The sequence below is a fragment of the Lithobates pipiens genome, unplaced genomic scaffold, assembly GCF_037356315.1.
Source record: "Lithobates pipiens isolate NorthernLeopardFrog02 unplaced genomic scaffold, aLitPip1_a1.2 Scaffold_19, whole genome shotgun sequence".
NCBI lineage: Eukaryota > Metazoa > Chordata > Amphibia > Anura > Ranidae > Lithobates > Lithobates pipiens.
This window is the reverse complement of record NW_027507764.1, coordinates 284,686,741-284,711,690: the sequence shown is the minus strand read 5'-3', so window position 1 is coordinate 284,711,690 and position 24,950 is coordinate 284,686,741. Positions and strand designations below refer to the sequence as shown.

General features: G+C 49.9%; 1 protein-coding gene and 1 non-coding gene across 9 annotated transcripts in view; both read right to left on the bottom strand.

The window, feature by feature from the left end:
• The window catches only part of RECK (reversion inducing cysteine rich protein with kazal motifs), a 909,451-nt gene that overhangs the window by 686,427 nt on the left and 198,074 nt on the right, over positions 1-24,950 (bottom strand). The window lies entirely within an intron of this gene.
• TRNAS-GGA (transfer RNA serine (anticodon GGA)) lies at positions 13,202-13,283 on the bottom strand. The gene has a single exon. It is a non-coding gene; the product is annotated as a tRNA-Ser (tRNA).

The window sequence follows — 24,950 nt, the reverse complement described above, 5'->3', positions numbered from 1 at the left end:
GGAGGAGATCGTCCAGGTAGCCCACGACCGCGATCCCACGTTGTCTCAGCAATGCCAATACTGGAGCCAGTACCTTGGTAAAGACTCTGGGGGCTGATGCCAGACCAAAGGGAAGAGCCACAAATTGGTAATGGGCTTCCCTAACTGCAAAACGCAGATACTTTTGATGCCGAAGGCATATCGGTATGTGCAGGTACGCATCCTGGATGTCCAAGGATGCCAGGGAGTCCCCTTGATGGAGTGCAGCGACTACTGAGCGAACTGATACCATTCTGAACCTCTGCACTTTGACTAATTGATTGAGGGCTTTTAAGTCCAGGATTGGACGTACCCCTTCCTTCTTGGGAACCACAAACAGGTTTGAGTAGAATCCCTGGAAGCGTTCCAATTACGGAACTAGTAAATCCCCCCTCGATTCAGCAAGTCCCTTACCGCCCCCCAACAGGGCCTCCCGGGGACATGGGTATGCTGGAGGCGAAGAAACTGTTTGGCGGCCAAGAGAAACTCTTGTAGCCTGTGGAAATCAGATCGCAGACCCATTGGTCGGATAACCGGGAGGACCACCGGGCTGCAAACTCCCGAAGGCGACCCCCTACCCGAGACATGGGTGGGGGCAAACCTTCATGCGGTAGAACTTTTGTTCGCAGGCTTGTTAGGCTTGCGATTTCAGGGACGTTTTTGACCGTCCGTGGGCGTCCTGTCGGGCTGGGGACGTTTTGTCTAAGCACCGGGCGGATGAGAAAGCCGATTGTGAGTGGAAAAAGAGGGCCCTTGACTGCGGCGTGGCTCCTAAGCCTTCCTGGCCTGTGGGAGTAGAGTACTCTTACCACCAGTGGCAGTTTTAATAATGTCATCTAATGAGGCTCCAAAGAGCCGGTCGCCAAGGAAGGAAAGATCCGTCAGGGCTTTCTTGGATGCCTGGTCAACCAAATCGGGTACCTCAGCACCACAGCTGACACTGAAGCCCTGGATAACAGAGGGAGAGTATCCAGGGGCGCGTCTCAGACGTACTTAAGGCCTTGCACTAGTTGGTCTGCTAGTTCCACGGGGGGGGGCCTGTTGCTCTCCCAATTCATGGTGCAAAACTTTTGCCCACTTAGTCAGTGTCTGCGACACAAGTGCGGATTCCAGTACAGGTCGCACGGCTGAACCCACAACCGTAAACAAGGAACGAGCCACCGCCTCGGCCTTCCTATCCGTGGGATCCTTGAATGCAGGAGTCCCTTCAACCGGGATCGTGGTTACTTTATTTAACCTGGATATTGGGGAGTCTACGACCGGTGGAGCCGACCATTTCTTAAGAAGGCTTTCCTCAAAGGGGTAACGCACCGCCATGCATTTGGGGACCAAAAAGGTCCATTGCGGGCAACCCCATTCCTTGTAAATGAACTTGTCAAAATAAGTCAGATACGGGAATACCTTAGGTGAATGCGCTGGCTTACGGGACCCAAAAGGGACCGGTACATCAGCAGAGGGATCCGCTAGCTACTGACTCTTCAGGGTATCATGCACAGCTGTGATAAGTGCTCCAACTAGTGCTTTATCGCGCACAGACCCGAACAGGGACTCATCCTCACTGTCAGAACGGTCCTGGTTAGCGTCATCTGACAAGACAGAACAGGGGTCACCGGCCTCAGCAGGACCAGAGTCTGCGTCAGAGCTCTCCCCAGAGGACAGGGGGGGGCAGGGGTGCTTTTTAGCACCTTTCTTCCCATGTACCGCCTCTATCTTGGCAACGAACGAATTGAGGACTGCCGTCAGGGTGCCCATAGGGACCGCACAGTCCGCATGTGACCCGGTTGCAATTGCCTGGATTTCGGGGGAAGAAACACAAGTTTCTGAAGCCATGCTGACCCTACCCTGTCTGCCACCCGAAGAGGACTTAGGACAGTGACAGTCCCACCCTCCTGCTGCCGCTGGCTAAGGGGATCTAACCCGCTGGACTCACCACCCTGGGCTGGTCCGTGCTGTATTACCGCAATGCCTGATGATCCCCAGCGCTCCCAGATGCAAAGATAACAAAAAGCTGTGTCGGTGGCCGGCCGGTCGCACGATCGGTGAGCGATCTGTGGGTGATCAAACACACATGTTCAGAACACAGGATAACCTCCCCAGCGCCCTGTGATGACCAAACAGGAAGCAGAGGGCACAGGGGCAGCTGCTAGAGCACAAAAACATGGTCCGGCTACAAGAAATTGGCCGCCGGTGTTCTCAATAGGGAATCACCAGGAAAATGGCCGCCTGAAGCCAGTCTGACCCTTGCCCATACTTAAAATGCCCGCTGAACAGCGTTATGGGGGACTAGAGAACATGTGGCAGGCACAGCGCTGCACCAACACAGGGGCATAACTACACAGGCATCCAGCGGGACTAAGCTGCAGGACCCAGGCACACAGCACAGCTAAAACCCCCAGGTGAGAGCCCAGGCACACATGCACCACTCAGCACATGTACAGGAGGGAGTTAGGGACAGGGGAGAGAAGAGGGGGTGAGGGGGGCCCCCGAATCGACCTCCCAGAGAATGCCCAGCTGCTCCACCCTGACAGGCAGGGAGAGCTGTACTTGCCAGTCCTGAAGCTGGGAGACATTCCACGGTAGTCAGCTCCTGATCAGTACAGGGAAGACTACTGGCCTCGGCATACTGGATGCAGACATCAGTAGCCCGGTCATATGTACACCCCGGAGCATAAAGCTCACCGACCACCTCTGGAGCCGAGGTATGTTGTGGCCTGCTGAGCCGTAGCTGCAACTTGCACACGCTCGATGGCCGGACTGGGGAGACTACAAGGATAAGTGAACCAGCCTGTCACCCAGCCAGCTGTTGATAGAAGATCACAGGATCATTCATCTTGCGCAAAAAGCCAAGCTTCTGCACCAAAAAAAACACGGACCTATGGGCCCGCAGGGTTCCTAGGTCTTATCTCCTCATGAGGCAAGAAAAACAACTGTTCTGCTACAGCAGGATGGGGAGTTGTAGCCTAGGGACTGCCCCCCGGGCAGAACTAAAAGTTCTGAAGTGTTGTATTACAACTTGCCTAGTAATCTCCGGTAATAGGGCTGACAACCCATTTTGTTACAGAGAGGAGCTGTGTCGGTCGGTGAATTACAGAGAAATGGATTTCACGGTGAGTACAAAAAATCCTATTTTTTTGCTAGAAAATTACTTAGAACCCCCAAATATTATATATATTTTTTTAGTAGAGACCATAGAGAATAAAATTGTGGTAGTTGCAATATTTTATGTCACACTGTATTTGTGCAGCAGTCTTTTGAATGCAGTTTTTTTGGAAAAAATTTATGAATTAAAAAAAAAAAAAAACTAACCAGTAAAGTTAGCCCAATTGTTTTGCATAATGTGAAAGATTTTATGTGAGAATCGTTTGACAATTGTGATCTTTTTGTTCTAAGCAAAAAAAATTGTGATTCTCATTTTGTCCAGAATCGTGCAGCTCTACTATACACAGGGAAGAGACCTGCTAGCCAGAGGGAGATCCCACGGCCACCACAGAGCTGCCACAGAGATGCCGGGTCTAACTCCGGGTCAAAGCCAATTTGTGTGCAGCACAAAATGTTTGTAGCACTACTCCCAAAATAAGGCCCATTCAAGTGAATGCTGTTTCAGGATTTTAGGGGTTAAAATAGGGAGTGAGGAGGCAACATAATGCCTGTGAAATGGCTTCTGAAACGTAATCCACTCCGCATTGCTCTTCAATGTAAATGAGTTCCAAAGTAGGGAGGAGGCAAAGAGGGTCTGGGGGTTTAGGAGGAGAAGATGGGAGGTTTAGGGCTGAGTTCTCTCCCCAAAGCTCTGTGTATTGACAGCTCACACCTCAGTCTCAGCACGGCACCCTCTGGGAATAAAAGAAGCTTCTACTTCTTCCCATCTCAGGTTATGCGATATGTCACATGACAAGGGGAAATGGGAAGAAGTACAATCTGCTCCCACTCTTCAGTGGCACTGTGCCAAGACGAAGGTGTGTTCTCAGTCTCAGTTCTGGCTCTCTTCCACTGAGAACAGGCTGCTATTGGATAAAGGAGAAAGCAGAATCCTGCATTCAGCAGCGATCACCCCCTTGAAGGGAGGGTGGGCACTGCCCTGGGGAAGATGTACCAATGCAAAAAAACAAATGAATAAGTTCCATTCAGCCAGGAGCAGTGCTTTTTAAATCCTTAAGGTGGAACATGCCCAATTCCTTTAAATACATGTCTGGCAGGTGCCCTAACCCTGCTGCAGCATTATGTCATTGACAGTTTCTTTGCTTTTTGAAGCATAACTTGGAGCTAGACCCCTCCAAGGCTCAGCTATGTATTTTGGGGGACCTTTGGATGGGTCTGTGTGCTGTCCCCCCCCCCCAAAGAAACCAGCAATTAATGCATAGGGGATTATTTACTAAAGGAAAATCTATTTTGCACTGAAAGTGCACTTGAAATTAAAGTCGCTGTAGATCCAAAGGGGGACATGCAAGGAAAATAAAAAACAGCATTTTAGCTTGCACATGATTGGATGATAAAATCGGCAGAGCTTCCCCTCATTTTAGATCTACCCCTTAAATTTAGTGACTGCATTTCTAAGTGCACTTGCAGTGCAAAGTGGACTTGCCTTTCGTAAATAACCCACATAGTTGCCAACAGTCCCAAATTTCATGGGAAATTAGCTTTGACCCGGAGTTAGACCTGGCATCTTTGTGGCAGCTCTGTGGTGGCCGTGGGATCTCCCTCTGGCTAGCAGGTCTCTTTCCTGTGTATAGTAGAGCTGCACGATTCTGGACAAAATGAGAATCACAATTTTTTTTTGCTTAGAACAAAAAGATCACAATTGTCTCACGATTCTCACATAAAATCTTTCACATTATGCAAAACAATTGGGCTAACTTTAATGGTTAGTTTTTGTTTTTTAATTCATTAAAGTAATTTTTTCCCCAAAAAATGCATTCAAAAGACTGCTGCACAAATACAGTGTGGCATAAAATATTCTCTATGGCCTCTACTAAAAATATATATATATATATATATATATATATATATATATATAATGTTTGGGGGTTCTAAGTAATTTTCTAGCAAAAAAAATAGGATTTTTTTATACTCACCGTGAAATCTATTTCTCTGTAATTCACCGACGGACACAGCTCCTCTGTAACAAAATGGGTTGTTAGCCCTATCACTGGAGATTACTAGGCAAAGTTGTAATACAACACTTCAGAAATTTTAGTCCCGCTCAGGGGTCGATCCCTAGGCTACAATGCCCACAGTCTGCCCTAGCAGCCGCAGTACGTCAACAAGCAGTATAACGTAAAGAGAAAAAAAAAAAAAGTGGGGAAGGTGCTGTATCGGTCGGTGAATTACAGAGAAAAGGATTTTATGGTGAGTACAAAAAAAAAATCCTATTTTCTCTTATATTCACCGACCGACACAGCTCCTCTCTGTAACAAAATGGGACGTCTTCAAGCAGTGCCAAACGAGGGGTGGGAAAAACAGCATAAAAACTTCATCCACCATGGCAAGTGGGAACTAGTGAAGCTAAACCCACAAAAAAAGGAGTGATCCCCAATATCGCAACCAACTGCGGAAGTAATGCAACAGTGCATCACCATAACAATGCTGCGTTTTTTCGAAAACCCAGGAAAAAATATTGATTGTATATTAAATTGCAACTACACGGCCGCCTGAAAAACTTTGCAGCCAAAACAGGCATCCACCGATGCACTGAAGTCTACCTTGTACAACTCGGTAAATGTATGGACAGACGAAAAGGTCGCCGCCTTACACCCCTGAACGACTGACGCTTGTGTTGGAAGGCCCAAGATGTTCCGATTACCCTTGTGGAGTGGGCCATGACCGGAAAGGGGAGCACCTGCCCCTTCAAGGCGTAGGCTTGTACTACAATCTGTCTGATCCACCTAGAAATGGTGGCTGACGAGACCGCCATGTCCTTCTTTGGACCAGCCACCGAAACAAACAGAGAGTCTGACTTCCGAAAAGGGAGCCGTGGCAGCGAAATAGACCTTCAGAGCCCTAACCACGTCCAGAGCGTGAAGGCCACCTCCTTGGGGTGCTTCGGAGTAGGACACAGCGATGGTAATACGATGTCCTCATTGATATGAAAAGCCGAGACCACTTTCGGCAGAAAGGACGGTTGCGGACGCAACACCCACTTATCCTTGTGGATAACCAGATAGGGCGACTTGCAGGACAAGGCCGCCAGTTCCGAAACCCTCCTGGCCGATGTGATGGCCACTAGAAAGACCACTTTCTGGGAAAGAGTCCACAGGGGAATCTCCCTTATATTCTCAAACGGCGGTTTCTGAATCACCGACAACACCAGATTCAAATCCCATGGAGGTAACGGAGGATGCACCGGAGGGACTACGTGTCGTACCCCCTGAACGAAGGTACTCACTAAGGAGTGCGATACCAGGGGTCGTTGAAAAAAAAAAGGACAGCGAAGGCTGAGATTTGTCCTTTGATGGTGCTTAATGCCAACCTCTGGTCCACTCCCTGCTGGAGAAACAGCAGAATCCTGGATATGGAAAAGGATCGAGGATACCATCCTTTCTCCTCACACATGGAGATATAGGCCTTCCATGTACGATGGTATATCTTCTGAGAAGAAGATTTCCGTGCGTGCAACATAGTCGGAATCACAGAGTCCAACAGACCCCGGTTCCCCAACACTTGGCTCTCAAAACCCATGCCGTTAAAGTCAGTGGTGGTAAAGCAGGATGGAAAATTGGACCTTGAGATAGGAGGTCCTCTCGCAACGGCAGTCGCAAGGGAGCGTCTGCCACCAGACGCACAACGTCTGGGTACCAAGGACGCTGAGGCCAATCTGGGGCAGGGTAACAAATAGTGTAGCGCTAAATAAATGAAAAAGTGTCGGTAATGAAGCTGACACTATACCGCACATAAATAATAAAATGTGCAAATACGTGAAAAAATACAAATATTAATTCACTAACAATACAACATAAATATGAGATTGTGTCGATACTGGAAAGTATCAATAACTAAAATGTGAGTCCCAGTGAAATAGTCCACATATATTGAATAGTAAACAAATATTGCTGTTAATCTTCCCAACGAGGAGATCAGGCAATCTATAAATTAGATAAAACCGGAAATAACGGCTTGTCTGGAATGGCTTCAAAGAATGGTTAAACACTCTTACCAGAGAGGATGGACTCATCTGTCATACAACGGTTGAGTCAACAGCGCTTGAGGTCCAGTAATGGAACCAATGGTAAGTTGATAGTAGTCCAAGCAGATGGCTCAGCTGTCTCCAGATTGGGAGGACTTTCAATATTGAAAAGCTTTGGTATGCGTCTCTCAGGGCGACAGGATCCGATTGATCGCATTGGGGTGCCAACCCCAAATGTAGAGGATAATCAGCAAGTAAAGAAAAAAGGAAAAAAAAAGGGCTCCAAATGGTGCAGATCAGATAGTAACCATTGGGTTTATTTTTAAAAAAGGTCATAAAAACCATAACAAAATTATGACGTGTGATCACAGGAAATATATATATATTTAAAACATAAAAAAGCAATGTGGGGTGCCAAATGCAATCCCGACACGTTTCGACAACAGAGGTCTTCAACAGGGGCAACCAGAATCACTGGGATCACCTCGGCTTCCACTCTGTGAAGCAGACGTGGCAACAGTTTCAGTGGAGGTAAAGCGTAAATCAGCTGATACTGATCCCACGGAGCCACCAGCGGGTCTGAAGCGTCTGCCCACGGATCTCTTGTCCTGGACACGAATCTTGGCACCTTCCGATTGAGACGGGAGGCCAGTAGATCCACATTTGGTGTTCCCCACTTCAGGCACAGCAGTCTGAAAGTTGCCCATTTTCCTGGGTCCAGCATCTGTCGACTCAGTTCGCCTGCCAGTTCTCCACCCCCGGGATGTAAATGGCCAACAGGGCCGGTATGCGTTGCTCTGCCCACCGAAGTATGTGAGCGACCTCCCGAGCAGCGGCTGAGCTTCTTGTTCCCCCTTGGTGATTTACGTACGCCACAGCCGTGGCGTTGTCCGACTGTATCCTGATCGGACGCCCTTGAAGACACACTGACCATGTGTGGAGACACAGCCTGATCGCTCTCAATTCGAGCAGATTGATCGGCAACTCCGATTCCTTCGTCGACCAGAGGCCCTGAGCCGACTGAACCCCCATCACTCCACCCCGGCAGGATAGACAGGCGTCCGTAGTGATCACCGTCCATTTCAGAGGAAGGAACGATTTTCCGGACTGAATCCCCAGGGACCTCAACCACCAGATCAGAGAGTCCCTGACTGGCTCACCTGGATCTGTCGATATAGGGACAGCTGAGATTTGTCCCATTTTAACAAGATCTCCTTCTGCAACACTCTGGTGTGGAACTGGGCGTAGGGTATTGCCTCGAAGGAGGCTACCATGAGTCCCAGTACTCGCATGCAAAACCGGAGCGACGACCACTTGCGGTTCATCAGTAGTTTGACCACGCATCTGAGAGTCTGCAATTTGTCTGAAGGGAGAAAAACTCTCACTTGACTGGAGTCCAACAGCAAACCTAAGTACTCCAGACGCTGGGTCGGTACAATCACCGACTTCTTGCAGGGTCTGCATGGTGATTGCCACATCCTCCTAATTCTGAGACGGAAGATGCTCTCAGGAGGAGATTGACTGAGGTGTTCTAACCCACCGGACTCAATGCCCTGAGGAGTTCTGTGCTGTTTTACAGCAGTGCCTGTAGATCCCTATCACTCCCAGATGCAGAGGGACCAAAGCTGTGTCAGTGGCACGTGTCCACATTACACAGAAAGCCTCCCAGAGCTCTGTGATGACAAAACAGGAAACTGAGGGCACAGGAGCTGCTGCTAGAGCACAAAAAAAACATGGTCCGGCTTCAAGAAAATGGCCGACAGTGTTCTGAATAGGGAATCACCGGGAAAATGGCCGCTTGAAGCCCAGAAGCATGCTGTCCCTTGCCCACACTGAAAATGTCCGCCAGCCAGCTCCATGAAGGGCAGAAAGAAAACATGTGGTAGACACAGCGCTGCACCAACACAGGGACAAACCTCACAGGCACCCTCCAGGAATAAGCACTCAGGACCCAGACACCCCAGCACAGCCAGAACCCAGGTGAGAGCCCAGGGCACACACACACCGCTCAGTATCCATGCACAGCACCCTTGTGAGGGGGGAAGGAGGGGAGTTAGGGACAGGTGAGAGAAGAGAGGGGGTGAGGGGGGGGCCCTGAATCGACCTCTCAGGGAATGCCTAGCTGCTCAACCCAGTCGAGATAGGGAGAGCTGTACTTACCAGTCCTGAAGAGCTGGGAGACATTCCATTGTAGCCAACTCCTGATCAGTAAAGGGAAGTCTACTGGCCCGGCATACTGTAACGCAGACATCAGTAGCCCGGTCATATGTATGCCCCGGAGCATAAAGCTCACTGACCACCTCTGGAGCTGAGGTATGTCGTGGCCTGCCAAGCCGTAGCTGCGACCTGCACACGCTGGATGGCCGGACTGGGGAGACTACAAGGATAAGTGAACCAGCCTGTCACCCAGCCAGCTGTTTGATATTAGATCACAGGATCACTCATCTTGCGCAAAAAGCCAAGCTTCAGCATCAAAAAAACACAGACCTATGGGCCCGCATGGTTCCTAGGTGTATCTCTTTCACTAGGCAAAATAAAACTGAGGCTGCTAGGGCAGACTGTGGAGATTGTAGCCTAGGGACCGCCCCCTGGGCGGAACTAAAAGTTCTGAAGTGCTGTATTACAACTTTGCCTATTAATCTCCAGTGATAGGGCTAACAACCCATTTTGTTACAGAGAGGAGCTGTGTCGGTCGGTGAATATAAGAGAAAAATTATTTTAACTTGAAACGACCAAATGTCAGAAAAAGGTTTAGTGTTTAAGTCAGTGATTCTCAACCAGGGTTCCATGGAACCCTAGAGTTCCTCCAGAGTTTGCTAGGGGTTCTTTCAGCATTGGGCAATTTCTGCCTCTCAGATAAGTTCCCACTGATACCACTGATCTTTTTAACTATCTGCAAGGAGGTAATTTTTCCCAATGACCACAAGTGTAAGGGCCAATCTTTCTACTGACCATCACACTATTGTATCATGAGTTGTAGATTTAAATCTTTTAGCAGGGGTTCCCCAAGACTGGAGAACTATTCCAAGGGTTCCTCTGTGTTGAAAAGGTTGAGAACGGCTGGTTTAAGTGGTTAAACTTAATTCATTTACACAGGAAGTCTATTCCATTGACAAATTGTTACAATGTTTAGACTTAGTTCAACTTCTAAAGCATGTTGTGATTCTTGGCAGACTGCCCGGATTTTCTTCCTTTCTTTTGACAGCTGCGGCTACAGAAGAGCAGAGAGAATTCTTTGCATAGCAAGAAACACTTTTGTCAAGATCGTAACGGAGAAAAAAAATTGCGATAACGATTCTTGGCGATCGTGCAGCTCTAGTGTACAGTGAAGAGGGGAAGAGACCTTCTAGCCAGAGGGAGATCCCACAGGCACCACATAGCTGCCCCTCCCCATGCTTAGTAAACGGACAGCCAGAGGTGCAGGGGGAATGTTGCAGGTACCACAGAGTTGCAGGTGATCCGCTGGCAGTTCTGTGTTCGGGGGGGGGGGTGAACAGAGATGTGCTGGGGGTTGGAGGTGCACATCAAGTGGGTACAGAGCACAGGATGTGTTCGGCCCATTTCACACTGGTGGACCGATTGGGTCCATCTGTCAGGTTGCCAAGGTGTGCTGGGGATTACAAAGGCTTGCTGAGCATATGGAAGCCACTTGGGGAATAAAAAAAGGATTCTAGGAGGAGGCTAAGAGGTGCAGAGGTGTGTGTGTGTGTGTGAGGTACAGCAATGTGCAAAAGGTTACAGAAATGTGCTGGGGGGTATGGAGGCGTGTTAGGGGTACAGGGGTTATTTGTTAGATACAGAGATGGGCAGGAGTAAAGAGGCATACTGAGGGGTATGGAGAAACCCTGGGGGTTGTAGAGATGTGCAAAGGGGTATGGCATTAGATGCACATTTTAAATGACCCATCCCTAAGATATGTTCTCGGCCTACAATGGCTGGCTGAACACAGAAAAAAAAATGAAAATGTCCTGACATTTTTTTGGAAGAGTTGGCAACTATGCAGGAAGGGGTCCCACTGCAGAACATGTCAAAGGGTCCTGCTGTGGGACCCCATGATGGGAGTAAAGGGCCCTGGGATGGGATCAGGGTCCTTCATGGTTTCTTGCACCGGGGCCCTGAAGGTTCTAGTTATGCTTGTGGCTGCAGGCCATGTGGAACTGCACATGCACTGCTCTGGCTCGGGCAAGCTCAGCCTAGCTAGGCCGTTCGGGCTCAGGGAAACTAGGCCTAGCTCAAGCTCAGGCAGACGCATGCACATGGTGTTATCCAGGGATCAAGTCTGGGGGGGGGGGGGGGGGGAGCATGGAAACTCCCACCCAAGATCCACACCCCCACCCTCCAAAAAATAAATAAAGGATATGCTCATATGCATATATATTTCACAGAAAATACAGTGCAACATTTATTGTAAAGTGCCAGTTTACAAAAACAAAATAAGTTAACTTGTCAAACTAACAGAATAATCACCACAATGGGTGATGATATTTCCCTTGCAGGGACAAATACACTCTGTTCCAAATTATTATGCAAATTCTATGTTACACAGCCCATTAGAAAATATCCCACAAACTGGAATAATGTTGCCCTTGCCGTGCAAGATTATTAACTTAACGAGATTTATTATCATCTGCGCTGAGATGTGTGGTCAGCCATTTTGTGGCATATGGTAAACGATCCCATAAATGCACAGGGGGGCCAATGAAACTAATAAACAAAAGAGAAGACAGGCGTTCAATGCCAAGCCCACTTCTAATGGGTGACATCACCAAATCCACTGACACCAATGATGGGGGACTATTCTTTCCACCAGAGAGCGGATTTTCCCCATCAGAGAGCCCACCCCCATCACAGTATACCGAGAGCTCCCCATCAGAGTTGTGACTGAGCCATCACAAAGTAGAAAAAATGGAGTTACGTACTGGTAACATCCTTTTCCGGGAGTCTTTCAGGACAGCCACCTTAGAGAGACACTGGCTCCTCCCCTCTTAGGAAACACCGCCTTCAATTTCACAATTTAAGCCTCCTCCTCTCTCCGTCCCTCAGTTCTTCCAGAGTACTTCCGGGCAAACTGGGGAGACACAAGAACACGCCAAAACAAACAACCAAACTTTTAATCTTACCTGACGGTCTCATGTGATGAGTTCCCGAAGATCTCCAAAAACCTGGGTGGGAACCGGTGCTGTCCTGAAAGACTCCCGGAAAAGGATGTTACGGTACGTAACTCCATTTTTCCCCAAGTTCGTCTTTCAGGACAGCCACCTTAGAGAGGATAAGTGAGTACCTTGTCTTAGGGTGGGACTTACTGCTTGCAGCACTTTACGACCAAAGGCTTGGTCTTTGGCTGACAGAAGATCCAATCTATAGTGCTTCACGAACATAGAAATACTGAACCACGTTGCGGCTCTACAGAACTGTTCAGGAGACGCACCAGCCCACTTTGCCTGCGAAGTTGTCACTGCCCTGGTTGAGTGTGCTCTAATTCCAACTGGAGGCTCTAACACCCCAACCACGTAAGTCTGCCCAATGGCTGACCTTAACCATCTGGCTATCATACGTGTAAAGGCTTTGGAACCCTTCCTAGCCCCTGAAAATAACACTAAAAGTGAATCAGACTTCCTGAACTTGACTTTTGTGCAATCTAAATAATGAAGGACACATCTTCTAACGTCCAATTTATTAAGATGTGTTCCTGTTCTCTCACTGGCTTTGAACGAAAAACAGGCAGCACAATCTCTTGGACTCTCTGAAGACTAGAGGCTACCTTAGGTAAAAAGGCCCGGATCTGTCTTAAAAACTGAATGGTCCGGAAAAGAAGTGCCCTAACAAAAAGGGCTTCGAATTTACTCACTCTCCTTGCCGTAGTGATCGCCACAAAAAACACAGTTTTGAGAGTGATCAAACATAACGAGCAAGATTCCAATGGCTCAAAAGGTTCCTTTGTGAGAACCTGTAAAACTAATGAAAGATCCCGACTGGGAAGGGAGCGACCAAAGGCTTGGTCTTTGCCTACTTAAGGCTCTAAAGAACCTTACTATCCCAAGGTCTGATATTAGATGCCTTTGGCGTAGTCGGCAGGATCTGAACCTGCGCGGGGAGACCTCAATGGATTTCCAGTCCATAGCCTTAACCACTCGGCCACGACTACTCCAGAAATACGCTTGAAGCGGATACCTGACTCTTCAATGTTTCAGGGGCTAAACCTCTATCTGCCCCTGACTGCAGGAACCCTAGAACGGCCAACGAGCTGTGCACATTGAAGGAGTTCTCTGAGCACCAGCTATTGAACCGCCTCAAAACCTTCAAGAAAATGGTCTGAGTTTCCATTTACCTGCAATTCAGAAGAGTGGCTACTAAACGATCTGAGACCCCTTTGCCCTTCGGCAATTCCTCCTCAGTAGCCAGGCTGCAAGGTTCCACCTGGGGACAGCAGATTGGACCCTGGGAAAGGAGACACTCCTAGACCGGGAAAACCCAGGGGGGTTCCACAGACAGGCCCTTCAGAATGGAGAACCACGGCCTCCTGGGCCAATGAGATGCGATTAGAAAAAGGTAGTAATCTCCACCTGAAACTTCCTTAACCCTGCAGGAATCAGAACGGGAGGGGGGAAAGCATAGCACCTAGAGAAACCCTAACTCTGTGCTTAGTGCGTCCGCTCCCGACATCCCATCTCCCCTGTTCATGGAACAGGAGATGGCTTCTTTCGCGTTTTCCCTTGAGGCAAAAGAGGTCTATCGAAGGAATCCCCCACCTCTGGGTGATCATTTCGAAAACGTCCTGCTTGAGAACCTGGTTGCTTTCTCCCCGTGTTCTCCTGCTGAGGAAATCTAATACCTGAATTTGCTCTCCTTTCAAACGGATCACTAGAAGGACAGGAATTTAACCTTCGGCCCATCTGAGGATGGCTTTCGCTAGAGCCCATAAGGATCTGCTCCAGGAGCCCCCGTCTTGTTGACGTAAGCCACTGCCAAGGGATTGTCTGACCTGACTCTTACATGATGTCCCCAGAGCACTCTTTGAAAGGTCCTGAGAACCAGATCTACTGTTCTCAACTCCCTCCAATTTGAGGATCTCTTTGACTCCTTCCTCTCCCAGGTACCCTGTACCAAACGGGAGTCTAGGTGTGCACCCCAACCTGAGCCATTCGTATCAGTTGTAACCACCCTGGATATTGGCAAAATCCATTCTAGGCCTTGTGACAAACTTGCTCCCTTTCCCACCAAGGGGACCTCTTTACCTGGGTTGGAACCGAAACCAAAGAGTCCCAAGACCCCTGACTGTGGTCCCAAACCTTCAAGATGAATAGTTTGCAGAGGACGGTAACGTAACCCCGTCCACTGAACTGCTGGGAGCGTGGATGTCAGTAGGCTCAACCTGACCTTCCTCACTGAGTTCTGACGGTTGCCCTGCAGAAACAACAGTGCTTTGTCTACCTTCTGGATTTTCTCCAAGGAGGGAAGACCCTTTTGTTCTGTTGAGCCCAGCACCTACCCCAGGAAGGTGACCCCTTGGGAAGGAATTTAAGTTGGGTTTCTCTAGGTTCAGAGTAGGGATGCACCGAAATTTAGTCCGCCGAAACATATCGGCCGAAAATGCCCTTTTCGGCAATTTGCCGAAAGAGAAAAACGGCCGATAATGGAGCCGAAAATGGGGCGTGGCCTGCGTGGGGGCGGGGCTCCGCCCCCGCCCCTGGTGACGCCCATCATGGGGGGTGTATAGCTCAGGAGAGCCGCCTCCGCCGCTTGTTTGATCATAGCGCCGGGAACATCACAGCTTTCATATCAATAGCTGTGTGTTCCCGGCCGCGCGCCGTCACACGCAGCCCCTCCCCCTTGTCCGGGCACTTTGATAGACAGATCATCCGTCCAATCCTGCGCATGATCTGTCTATCTAAGTGCCCGGACAAGGGGGAGGGGCTGCGTGTGACGTCGCGCGGCCGGGAACACACAGCTATTGAAATGAAAGCTGTGATGTTCCCGGCGCTGTGATCAAACAGGCGGCGGAGGCGGCTCTCTTCCCTGCACAGGCTGGCTGCAAAATGGCACACAGGCTGCAATGGGGCAATCTGGCTGCAATATGGGGGACACGCTGGCTGCAATATGGGGGGGACACTGGCCTGCAATGGGGGGGGACACTGGCCTGCAATGGGGGGGGACACTGGCCTGCAATGGGGGGGGGGACACTGGCCTGCAATGGGGGGGGGGACACTGGCCTGCAATGGGGGATGCCTCCTGTACCACGTCCTCTGTCTCTGGCCACCTCCTGTACCGTGTCGCCAGTCTCTGGCCACCTCCTGTACCATGTCGCCAGTCTCTGGCCACCTCCTGTACCATGTCGCCAGTCTCTGGCCACCTCCTGTACCATGTCGCCAGTCTCTGGCCACCTCCTGTACCATGTCGCCAGTCTCTGGCCACCTCCTGTACCATGTCGCCAGTCTCTGGCCAACTCCTGTACCATGTCGCCAGTCTCTGGCCAACTCCTGTACCATGTCGCCAGTCTCTGGCCAACTCCTGTACCATGTCGCCAGTCTCTGGCCAACTCCTGTACCATGTCGCCAGTCTCTGGCCAACTCCTGTACCATGTCGCCAGTCTCTGGCCAACTCCTGTACCATGTCGCCAGTCTCTGGCCAACTCCTGTACCATGTCGCCAGTCTCTGGCCAACTCCTGTACCATGTCGCCAGTCTCTGGCCAACTCCTGTACCATGTCGCCAGTCTCTGGCCAACTCCTGTACCATGTCGCCAGTCTCTGGCCAACTCCTGTACCATGTCGCCAGTCTCTGGCCAACTCCTGTACCATGTCGCCAGTCTCTGGCCAACTCCTGTACCATGTCGCCAGTCTCTGGCCAACTCCTGTACCATGTCGCCAGTCTCTGGCCAACTCCTGTACCATGTCGCCAGTCTCTGGCCAACTCCTGTACCATGTCGCCAGTCTCTGGCCAACTCCTGTACCATGTCGCCAGTCTCTGGCCAACTCCTGTACCATGTCGCCAGTCTCTGGCCAACTCCTGTACCATGTCGCCAGTCTCTGGCCAACTCCTGTACCATGTCGCCAGTCTCTGGCCAACTCCTGTACCATGTCGCCAGTCTCTGGCCAACTCCTGTACCATGTCGCCAGTCTCTGGCCAACTCCTGTACCATGTCGCCAGTCTCTGGCCAACTCCTGTACCATGTCGCCAGTCTCTGGCCAACTCCTGTACCATGTCGCCAGTCTCTGGCCAACTCCTGTACCATGTCGCCAGTCTCTGGCCAACTCCTGTACCATGTCGCCAGTCTCTGGCCAACTCCTGTACCATGTCGCCAGTCTCTGGCCACCTCCTGTACCATGTCGCCAGTCTCTGGCCACCTCCTGTACCATGTCGCCAGTCTCTGGCCACCTCCTGTACCATGTCGCCAGTCTCTGGCCACCTCCTGTACCATGTCGCCAGTCTCTGGCCAACTCCTGTACCATGTCGCCAGTCTCTGGCCAACTCCTGTACCATGTCGCCAGTCTCTGGCCAACTCCTGTACCATGTCGCCAGTCTCTGGCCAACTCCTGTACCATGTCGCCAGTCTCTGGCCAACTCCTGTACCATGTCGCCAGTCTCTGGCCAACTCCTGTACCATGTCGCCAGTCTCTGGCCAACTCCTGTACCATGTCGCCAGTCTCTGGCCAACTCCTGTACCATGTCGCCAGTCTCTGGCCAACTCCTGTACCATGTCGCCAGTCTCTGGCCACCTTCTGTACCATGTCGCCAGTCTCTGGCCACCTCCTGTACCATGTCGCCAGTCTCTGACCCCCCTCCTGTACCATGTCCCCAGTCTCTGACCCCCTCCTGTACCATGTCCCCAGTCTCTGACCCCCTCCTGTACCATGTCCCCAGTCTCTGACCACCTCCTGTATCATGTCCCCAGTCTCTGACCACCTCCTGTACCATGTCCCCAGTCTCTGACCACCTCTTGCACCATGTCCCCAGTCTCTGACCACCTCCTGTACCATGTCCCCAGTCTCTGACCTTCTCCTGTATAAAAATATTTTTTAAAAACAGTCATTTTCTGTATCGGTTTTGGTTTTCGGCCTAGTGCATTTTTCATTTTCGGTATCGGTTTCGGCACCAAAAAACCCATTCGGTGCATCCCTAGTTCAGAGGCCAACCCAGGCTCACAAACAGGTCTTTTGTTACCTGTGGATCCCAAATCAAATGCGCCGGAGAAGGGACAAACAGGAGAAGATCGTCAAGATACACGATCACCGAGACTTCCCTGAGACGCAGGAATGCCAGAACCTCTACCATTACTTTGGTGAGGATACGAGGGGGAAGGGGATAGCCCAAAGGGAAGTGCTTTGAACTGAATGTGTAGCACCCCTACAGAGGTTATCACTGCCAGCCTAAGGAAACGCTGGTGGCTCTCTGCCATGGGAATATGCAGGTATGCATCCTTACTATCGATGCCCAGAAACAGTTTTGGCGGAAGAGGTGCCCTCACCCAGTGACTAAAACCAACCAAAACCTTCTGTAGGTGACCAAGACACACAGACGCTTCAGGTTCAGGATGAGCCTGAACTATTCCGAAGGCTTGTGAACCACAAAAATGTGAGAATAGAAGCCTTGCCCGTCTATCCTGCTGGGACCTGTATTACCACTTCCTGTTACTCTAACTCCTGAAGAGGAAAGAAGGGCACATTTTGGCAGCTCAGTGACAAGGAGTCTCAAAAGAGGAGAGCTCTGAAAACTCCAAACGGTAACCTCTTACGATGATCCCCAACACAAACTGATTGGAGGTGATCATCTCCCACTGGGGGAGGAAGGCCCCTTTTTTACTGCTCCCCATATTTCTTCTTAAGGGGAAAGGCCTTTTTCTTATCAGCCGTGCGATCTAGCACTGCTTCAAGACCTGGCCCAAACAGCAGGTCTCCTGTAAAAAGGATTCCAGAGCTTTGCTTTGGACGCCTTGTCCCCCTGCCATGTCTTCAGCCTTAAGGCCCTCCAGGCTGAGTTGGTCAGAGCCGAGGACCTTGCATACATTCGCATGGATTGAGCCGAAGCATCCGCAGGGTATGCTGACTCCTTAAGCACCATGGGAAAGGAGGATAGAAAAGTCTCCTCTGCCGTCATTGCTTCATGCATTAATCTGGATAAGCCAATACTTCATATTACGAGCCACCACTGTGGCTGCTATGGCAGGCTTAAAGATTTTCTTATGATAAATCCCAGGCATCCTTCAGAAGTGAATCCATCCTTCAAACCATAGGGTCTGAAAGTACCCCCATGTCCCCAAGGACAGGTCAGTATGCCTGGACATCTGAGAAAAGGCAGCATCTAACCTGGGAGATTTTATTCCAGACAAGAGCCTCCTCTTCCGCCCAAGGAAACCTTTGTTTTAATGCACCAGAAAAGAAAGGTTTTCTTTAGGGATCCTGCCATTCCTGATGGCATTGATCAAGACGTCATGAACCGGGAACACCCGCTTCCCCTAGGCCCTAGTACATCTGATCGTGGGGTGACAGTGCCTTTTTCTCTTGTATGCCTACAGTGGTATGAATAGCTCCCAAGAGCTTATCCACTTCATCCAGGGGAAGTTTATACCGTGAGGTTCTTTAGGGTTCCCCATCCAAGCCCTCACCATCAGATTCCCCTTGGGAGTCTGAGACGGCACTGTCAACTTCTTCCTCAACTTCCTCTCTGGAACCCTCTGGATTCTCCCTATCCTGCGGGAGGAACATCCATTGGGTTAGGTGGAACACTCTGCTGCGCTGGTGAAAGAGTGCTCTGGAGCTGAGGCCACTGGAACCTTCACAGAAGCCGCCAGATCTGCACCCTGTTCTGCTGCCTGCTCCCTAATGGCGCCCAAACAGGGACCTGAACCCTGGACCCTCAGATTAAAGGTCTGATGCTCTACCGACTGAGCTATCCGGGCCTTCAATACACTCCTTACAAAGTGCCTTGAACCAGGAATTCCCCAAAGAGGCTCTACATGAAGGACACTCCCTCCTAGAACCAAGGGGGGACATGCTCAAGTCTTTCTGAGACACAGAAATAAAAGAGAGGGCAGCATAAAATTTAAAAAAGAAACACCAGCACTACTTAAGAGGACCACCGGGAGTGCCCCCCCTAGGATCAATCTCCACCTGGATCCCAGACGCACTGCCCTTCCCCCCGACCACCTAGGGGGAAAAAACACCAGTGGAGCTACTGGTTATAAAGTAAGGGAACACCTTCCCAGGGTTTTCCTTACCTTTGAGTGGCTGGTGCCGTTAACTCCAGGAACATTTGAAGCCACTGCTTCGGACATTCTCCTGTTGAGGAAGAGTGGTACGAACGTGCCTCCAACAGCTGCCTCTACAACTTAGAAGAGAGGCTGCACCAGCCGAACGCTTGGTCCACCTTCACGACCGCGTCCGGAACCGGAAGACGCGGGTCCAACGAAGATGTCCGCCCCCACCAGAACTGACGTCGCCCGTCATCTGGTCCGGCCTCCAGCTCCAAGCCGACTGCAAACACAGGGGGACCTAGGACGTCCTGTTGCAGCGCCCCACTGGGCGAAACGAACGGATGGACCTCTCAAACTTCCTGCTTGCCCCAAGCGAAGTTTAGAGCACATGTAAAACGGTCAGTACGAAAATTCAGCTCCCCGGCTGACCGGACTGCCAAAAGTAGACCGATAGATGATCAGACTGCCGAGTGGGGCCGGAGCTCAGCTCGGATAGCTTCAGTCTCGCCAACTGATTTAGCTAAGGTTCCTTAGCGGTGTCTCCCCACCGGAGGAAACACCATAACTGAGGGACGGAGAGAGGAGGAGGCTTAAATTGTGAAATTGAAGGCGGTGTTTCCTAAGAGGGGAGGAGCCAGTGTCTCTCTAAGGTGGCTGTCCTGAAAGACGAACTTGGGAAAACCTGTACGTGTTGTTGGCGTTCTAGCAGCCAATGACAGTATTCCAGCAGGGATCTAGCGCTGCAGATTGGTAGGCACGGTCCTTTATAACATAGTTGCTGGAGGAGGACCGAGGGAGGGGAGGACACAGTCATTCACTATGCAGCAATGCTGGGCATCGCCGATTAGTGAAGGATCGGCTCGGGCAGCTCTAGTCCTGCAAAGGGAACGGCGTTCCTGCTGTGAAAAAAGTGCAGGGACACCGTTCCCAGAGGACTCGAGCCCTGGCATTATCAAGATGGCGCCCTGAATGCAGTGGGCAGGTGAATGGAGGAGTGCAGGGACAGACCCGGACATGACAGTTTCATAGTTAGTAAGGTTGAATAAAGACACCAGTCCATCCATCAGGACTGGCGATAATCACCCCCACATTCTCTGTACGCCTCCTCATCTCTTTCTGCTGTAAGCTATGTCCTTAAAGCGGGAGTCCGCCGGGACTCCGCGTTTTTTTTTTTTTTTTTAAAAGCCAGCAGCTACAAATACTGCAGCTGCTGACTTTTAAAATAGTGACACTTACCTGTCCAGCGCGCCCGCGATGTCGGCACCCGAAGCCGATCTCTAGATAGTCTCTCGGGTGCTGCCGCCGCCATCTTGGGTATGGGAATCAGGAAATGGAGCCTTTAGGCTTCATTTCCCGGTTCCCTACTGCGCATGCGCGAGTCGCGCTGCGCAATAAGGACGGTCCCCGCTGCCTCTGGGATCTGTGTGTTTCCCAGCAGGCAGCGGGGCACTTGCGGAAAGGGGCGGGCACTTGCGGAAAGGGGTGTAATCTACGCCCCTTTCCGCAGAGAGCTATCCCGGAAGTGGGTGCAGATACCTGTACTGTACAGGTATCTGCACCCCCCCCCCCCTGAAAGGTGCCAATTGTGGCACCGGAGGGGGGGAGGGTTCCGATGAGCGGAAGGTCCACTTTAGGGTGGACCTCCGCTTTAATCTCTGACCATCTCTATCATGTCCACAATCTTACCCCATCTCTAGTAGGTCTGCAGTCTCCTGTAGCATGTCCGCAACCTCTCTGACCAACTCCTGTAGCAAGCCCGCACACTCTCTGACCGTCTCATGTACCATGTCCGCACCCTCTGACCATCTCTTGTATCTTTTTGATGGGATATGCCTGGAGGATGGTGTTTTTTTAGTATCTTTCTGCTGATTGTTAAACTTTCTGGAATACACATCTTGCTGTTGTGGTGTAGGATCTGGGCCTGCTGTCCCTCCATCCCTCTTTCTTTCCTTCCCTCCATATCTCTCTCTTTTTTTCCTCTCCCTCTCTTTCTCCCTCCATCCCTCTTTCAACTCAGACTCTAAACACCCCCTTTAAGCCATGCCCAATATTTAGTTTAAAACCACATCCATTAGTCCGCATTTTTTCACCTTGGCTACACTACACCTACAAATGAATGCCCTGCCCCAAATGAAATAAGGTGTTCGGTATAGTTTCTGCCACAGACTTGCAATGTACACTTGAGCATAAGATGTTGGACAATATAACCCTTTCATGACTAAGCCTATTTTTGGCATTTGGTGTTTACAAGTTAAAATCCATATTTTTTGCTAGAAAATTACTTGAAACCCCCAAAAATTATATATTATTTTAGCAGAGACTCTAGAGAATAAAACGGCGATTGTTGCAATATTTTATGTCACAAGGTATTTGCGCAGCGGTGTTTTAACCATTTAAGGACCGCCGCATGGCAATGTACGTCGGTGCAATGGCACCGACAGGCACAAGCACGTACATGTACGTGCTCGCCTTCCAGCGGGTGGGGGGTCCGATCGGACCCCCTCTCTCTGGATGCGGTGGTCCGTTTCGCTGCAGGAGCGATCCGGGATGAGGGGATGGCCGTTGGTTTCTGGCCATCCCCTCTCGATCGCTCCTGGCGAATGAGAAGCTTCCCCCTGCTGTGTATAGTAAACACAGGCAGGGAGGAAGTGATGTCATTCTCCTCGGGGCGGTCTTTTTGACCGGACTACGAGGAGAACACAAAGTAAGCGCACCAAACACTACACTAACATGTAGGCACACATAGGCACACAAACTCCCCCCCTGATCACCCCCCGCCCCCCTCTCCCCCTCCCAGTCACAGTGTCACTGATTGTAGTGATCATTTATTTTCTGATCACTGCATTTAGTGTCAATTGTGACAGTAAAAACTGTCAGGGCAGTTAGTGTTAGATCCAGGGTAGCCCCCTAACCCCCCCCCCGAGAAAAGGTTTAACCCCCTGACTGCCCCTAGAGTTAACCCTTTCACCCCCTTTTGCCAGTGTCACTAAGCGATCATTTTTCTGATCGCTGCATTAGTGTCACTGGTGCCGCTAAGTAGCTAGTTATTTTTTTAGGTTCACCGCCAGGTTTTTATAGCGCTAGGTACCCCCATATACTACCCAATAATGGTTTTAACACCCTGATCGCCCCTAGTTAACCCTTTCACCAGCGATCACCGTATAAGTGTCACTGGTGACGCTGGTTAGCCAGTTATTTAGGTTCCCCGTCAGGTTTTTATATAGTGCCAGGGACCCCCATATACTACCTAATAAAAATTTGAACCCTCTGATTGCCCCTAGTTAACCCTTTCACCAGTGATCACCGTATAAGTGTTACGGGTGACTCTGGTTAGTTAGTTTGCTTTTTATAGCATCCGGGCACCCACCATTTATTATCCAATAAAGGTTTAACCCGCTGATCACCCGGCGGGTGATATCAATTAGGTTTTAGGGTCAGGGTCTGCATCGCCCCAGGCAGCGCTAGGTTAGTGCCAGTACCGCTAACACCCACGCGCAAAGCATAAACCTCCCGTAGTGCTATAGAATCTGAACAGATCAATATCTGATCTGATCAGATCTATACTAGCATCCCCAGCAGTTTAGGGTTCCAAAAAAACGCATTGTTAGCGGGATCAGCCCAGATACCTGCTAGCACCTGTGTTTTGCCCCTCCACCCAGCCCACCCAAGTGCAGTATCGATCGATCACTGTCACTTACAAAACACTAAACACATAACTGCAGCGTTCGCAGAGTCAGGCCTGATCCATGCGATCGCTAACAGTTTTTTTTGGTAGCGTTTTATATTTAAATCCGGAAGGCGGTGCTTGGTTTTCGGGGTCCCGTACGTGGCTAGGCTCCCAAAAAGTCCCCCACATGTGGTATCCCCGTACTCGGGAGAAGCAGCAGAATTTATTTTGGGGTGTAATTTCACTTATGCCCATAGCATGTGTGAGTAATATATCATTTAGTGACAACTTTGTGCAAAAATAAAATAAAAATTATAATATTCCTGCAACTTGTGGCAAAATATAAAATATTTCATGGACTCAACATGCCTCTCAGTAATGGCCTTAGAAACTGTGATAGGCAGTGAGGAGTGAAATCAAAAAAGGAATCAAGAAGGCAGTGATTGGTTTTCGGGGTACCGTACGCAGCTAAACTCCCAAAAAGTCCTACATATGTGGTATGCTCGTACTCAGGAGAAGCAGCAGAATATATTTTGGGGTGCAATTCCACATATAACTATGGCATGTGTGAGCAATATATCATTTAGTGACAACGTTTTGTACATTTTTTTTTTGTGTCATTATTCAATCACTTGGGACAAAAAAAAAAATATTCAATGGGCTCAACATGCCCCTCAGCAATTTCCTTGGGGTGTCTACTTTCCAAAATGGGGTCATTTGGGGGGGGGTTTGTACTGCCCTACCATTTTAGCACCTCAAGAAATGAGATAGGCAGTCAAATTAAAAGCTGTGTAAATTCCAGAAAATGTACTCTAGTTTGTAGACGCTATAACTTTTGCGCAAACCAATAAATATACGCTTATTGACATTTTTTTACTAAATGTGGCTGAATAAATTTTTCCCTAAATGTATGACTAAAATTGAGTTTATTCGATTTTTCTTATAACAAAGTAGAAAATATATTTTTTTCTCGAAATTTTCGGTCTTTTTCCATTTATATCGCAAAAAATTTAAATAGCAGAGGCAATCAAATACCATCAAAAGAAAGCTCTATTTGTGGGAAGAAAAGGACGCAAATTACGTTTGGGTACAACATTGCATGACCGTGCAATTACCAGTTAAAGCAGTGCAGTGTGAAATTGTAAAAAGACCTCTGGTCTTTAGGCTGACAATTGGTCCGGGGCTGAAGTGGTTAAACGCAAATTTTTGGAAAAAGGGACACTTTCATGAATTAAAAAAAACGAAACAGTAAAATTAGCCCAATTTTTTTGCATAATGTGAAAGATAATGTTACACCGAGTAAATACCGTATATACTCGAGTATAAGCCGAGATTTTCAGCCTCTTTTTTGAGGCTGAAAGTGCCCCCTCGGCTTATACTCGAGTCACCCCGGTCTGACTGCTCGATCAGCGTATCGAGCAGACAGACGGCGGACATTAAAATTCAAAAGCCGCGCCTCCTTCTCCGCCTCCGCCTGTGATAGGCGGAACACTGAATTTCCCAGCAGTCAGTGTTCCGCCTATCACGGACATCCGTTCATTCTCATACTACGGACGAGTATGAGAGGATGTCCGTGATAGGCGGAACACAGGCTGCTGGGAAATTGAGTGTTCCGCCTATCACAGGCGGAGGACGGAGGCGCGGCTTTTGAATTGTAGAATGGCCGCCGAGAAGAGCGGCGATCCTGGAGCGGCGATCCATCGGCACGACACGGGACGGAGGAGGCACGGGACAGAGGAGGCACGGGACAGAGGAGGCACGGGACAGAGGAGGCACGGGACAGAGGAGGCACGGGACAGAGGAGGCACGGGACAGAGGAGGCACGGGACAGAGGAGGCACGGGACAGAGGAGGCTCGGGACGACGGCGGCTCGGGACGGAGGCTTGGGACACAGGTAGGCTGGACACACACACAAGGCTGCACGGACACACACACACACACACACACACACACACAC